The following is a 4,109-nucleotide window of genomic DNA, read 5'->3' on the forward strand; positions in this document are numbered from 1 at the left end:
CAAAACTTTTGTCACACATTTAAAAGGAAAATGCAGGTATAAAAGTTTTGTAGCCTTAAATTGTAGCCAGTTTACCTTTTTTTTTCTTTTATAGGGAAGCAGGTAAGTGGGTCTATATATGTCTTATTTGAAACTGCCTTCAGTACTTTGCTGGACACCAAAATTAAAATTAGTTAATGATAATTTGATTAAAAACACAATTTTGTCAGCTCCAGGATTACAGTAGTCAATACGTGACAGGACCAGAGCCTGAACTAAAAGCTGTGTCCTATGTTCTGTCAGGTAGGGCATGATTTACCTGATGTTGTAAAGAGCGAACTGGCAAGACTGGGAAACCGAGGCAACATGGTCCTTAAAGGTCAGCTGGCTGTCTAATATGACACCAAGATTCCTGGCACAGGGGCACAAGTGTGGTGCAGTTTCACATCGTTGGACATAAAACTTACGTTGTCGTAGCCTAAAGTGCAATTCCACTCACAACCACCAGTCACTAGTTCCACACCTCCAACAGACTCATTCATACACCTTCTGCTGTGAAAAACAAACTCAGTATATTTTCCCACAAGTCACTGTTAATTCTGGAACTTGTACTTCTGAAGAATTTGATTTAAAATGGTTCATTTGTTAAATAACCATTGTAATTCAAAGTACAAACATTTGTTTAATGCAAAGTATCACCTTCCACTTTAACTGTAGTTGAATTTGATTCTAAAAGACATATAATGTAATTCAATTAGTTGAGGCCACATGAGAGTTTATGAATACAAGGTTGACATAATTATGTCACATCCATCCTATACTGTTTCTACAATCAATGTATAAGGCAGATGTGGTTGAGATTCATGAAGCTAGAAGAATGATACAGGCCTTCATCGTTGTAATTGGTGCATGGGCATTGGTCTCCACTCATTTCAAATTGACATCTGGAGAATGTTTATTTCTTTTTGCAAATCCTTTTCTCTTATAAATATTATTTGTACGCGAGTCCTAATGCAAAGATGGTGGGAAACCGCTACAAACATTTTATTTACCAAGATTTCCAAAGCAATGGCTGAATTCATGTCAGACTGTGATTTCTCTTGTCTTTTTTTATGAGCATTACCAACTCTATGAAATTAGATTTTTTTCTTCTCTTTTTTTTTATAGATCAGAATTTGATCGGCGAAGTCCAAGTCTCAGATGTACGTGCTATCAGCTGGTTCGGCTGCTGAAAACACTAATGTGTTTGTTGTATATCCAAAAATGCAAAAACCTAAGGAAACCTGTGGAAATATGACAGATGTTGTTTTCAGTGTGTGTGCCGAGTTAACAACTTTCATAGGGGATATCTGAAATTTGGACTTCTCAGACAGAAGTCTGATTTCCACTGGTCTAATGTAGCTTCATTATGTCTCCTGGCTCAAAACATTCCCCATTCCTCTCACAAGTGGAAATGCATCTGCCTAAAATTGAGGAGCTTATGAAACATTGATGTACGCTCTAACATGAGTGGCTGTTAATGTTGATATATGAGCCTGGTACTATTAATGTACTTAAGCTGAAAAAACAAAAATCTGCACTTCTGTGCAGCAGCATTGTGCTGCAGCATATATGAGGGTATAATACTATTCTTAATCACAATGAGGGTTTTTTTTTAAATTGGGAGCAGACTGCTTTATTTACATATATTGTACTGCACTCTGACTAAACTCTACTTCATCCAAAAACGTTTCCATCCAAAAACGTTTCCTCTAGTTCTCAGATTCAATATATTCAACTGTCATAATCAGGCTCAACAAGTCCAAGATCGATGCATAACTTTAGACCGGTAAAAATACTTAAAAGCAGCACTAAGTTATTGTAAAACAACCAGAAAAGGAACTTTACACAGGTACAGAACTATTTAAGGTTAGTCTGGTGCACAGTAGGGGTTGCCTATTATTATTTTTAATCATCAGACAAATAAATTAAAAAATGTAATTATGCGTGTCATATTTTGGCTTAATATTTGGAAGTTTATACATTTTGTTAGCATCTCTTGGGCCAAAATCTGATAAAACTCATTGTAGTTTGAAGTTTGGTTGAAACCAAAATGATTCAAAATGATTTGTTTCAAGGCAATGAAGGTTTGACAATTTTGGGGGAGACGTTCATACTTCAGGTATTCCTTAGCTTAACAATGCATTGTACCACGTAGATTTCAATGCTAAATTCTGTTGTGCAGGAGATCCATCCCAGAGTTAATTAAATACATAAAAATGGTGGCTGAATACAGTGATGTTGGCTACGTTAACTATGACCTTTATCTGTGTAGCACAAGAGTTATTAACGTGAGTTGGCTAATGCTATCTTTAATGTTAAGGTGGTGGGAATATTTTTTACTAACAAGAATGTTTTCATGGAGTACTAATCTTAAAATTGTTCACCTATTTCTTGCATATGTGAAGTAATTTTGGTTCGCAACATGCACAGCTATGTAAAAGCCCTATGATTAGCTTTTACATGTAGGCTAACTAGATTGACCGGGAGAGGCTTCTTCTACCATCTCTGTGACTTCATAGTGAGATTATAGTGAAATCAAGCTAAAAAACAGTTTGCTTACAGTTTTGAAGCAACCACAAATGTAGCAAGCTGTAGCCTATATAGGCTCTTAACCCTTGTGCTGTCTTTGGGTCAAGGAAGGAGGAAGGGAAAAAGGAAGGAAGGAAGATAGAAAAGAGGGAAAGAAGGAGGGGAGAAAAGAATGATGGAAGGGAGAAAATAAGGAAGGAAGGAAGGAAGGAAGGAAGGAAGGAAGGAAGGAAGGAAGGAAGGAAGGAAGGAAGGAAGGAAGGAAGGAAGGAAGGAAGGAAGGAAGGAAGGAAGGAAGGAAGGAAGGGAGAAAACAAGGAAAGAAGGAAGTAATGGAGAAAAGTGGAAGGGGAGAAGGAAGGAGAGAGCAGGAGGAAAGAAGGAAGGAAGGAAGGGAGAAAAAAAGAAGGGAAAGAAGGGAGTAAGGAAGGAAGGGAGTAAAGGAGGAAGGAAGGAAGGAAGGAAGGAAGGAAGGAAGGAAGGAAGGAAGGAAGGAAGGAAGGAAGGAAGGAAGGAAGGAAGGAAGGAAGGAAGGAAGGAAGGAAGGAAGGAAGGAAGGAAGGGAGAAAACAAGGAAAGAAGGAAGGAATGGAGAAAACAAGGAAAGAAGGAAGGAATGGAGAAAGAAGGAAGAAAGTAAGGGAGAAAAGAAGGGAGTAAGGAAGGAAGGAAGGGAGTAAGGAAGGAAGGAAGGAAAGAAGGGAGTAAGGAAGGAAGGAAGGAAGAGAGAAAAGAGGAAGGGAGAAAGAAGGAGAGAGCAGGAGGGAAGGACAGGAGAATTAGGTCATTTTGACCCAAAGACAGTACAAGGGTTAATCACTGAACCAAAAATGTATAGATTTACCTTAACATTATCTAAAGAAAATTGGCTTGACTTGTGGGATTAAATATTGGTTCATATATAAAGTTAAGTACATAGGTAACTATGGTTCTGATTCCCTGGATGACTCTCAGTGGAAGTAAACAAAGCCGATATGTATTCTCGCACTCTGTGAAGGTTGAGTTTTTATGTAACCAAAGTCACGTATGTGACCTGTCGGCTTCAGTTGTGCTTGTGCTATTAATACCGCCAGGTAGCCGGCATCCAGTCTCACAAGACCTTCTCCACCCAAGGAGGGGTGGACTGACCTGTGTGTCATCCAGGCACTCACAGGACCATAGCTACCTATGTAACTCCCCCTCCTGACTGCCAGGCGCAGCAAACAAAGTGGTTGACCAATACCAGCAGTGTCATGAGGGCCCAACACTCACCCAAGGATCAGCTGGTGGAGGCCAGAGGCAGGATGGCTGATGCCAACGAAGGCCCGGAGGCCACGTTGAAGCAGTAGAACCTGGCAAAGGTGCAGGGAGACGCCCATGAGGCTGCTGCACAGATGTCCTGCAGCGACATGGCCGTCATTGTTGCTCATGAGGTGGTCACGCCTCGGGTGAAATGACAGGCCGCCCATATGGGGGGAGGGGAACCCCTCCCTGCGTATGCTAGCCTCATGGCCTTTACGACCCAGTGGGAGAGCCTGCTTCAGGACTTTATGGCGCTTTTCCACTAGTACTTACTCAGC

Source organism: Cololabis saira, chromosome 16, assembly GCF_033807715.1.
Source record: "Cololabis saira isolate AMF1-May2022 chromosome 16, fColSai1.1, whole genome shotgun sequence".
In the NCBI taxonomy this organism is placed as follows: Eukaryota; Metazoa; Chordata; class Actinopteri; order Beloniformes; family Belonidae; genus Cololabis; species Cololabis saira.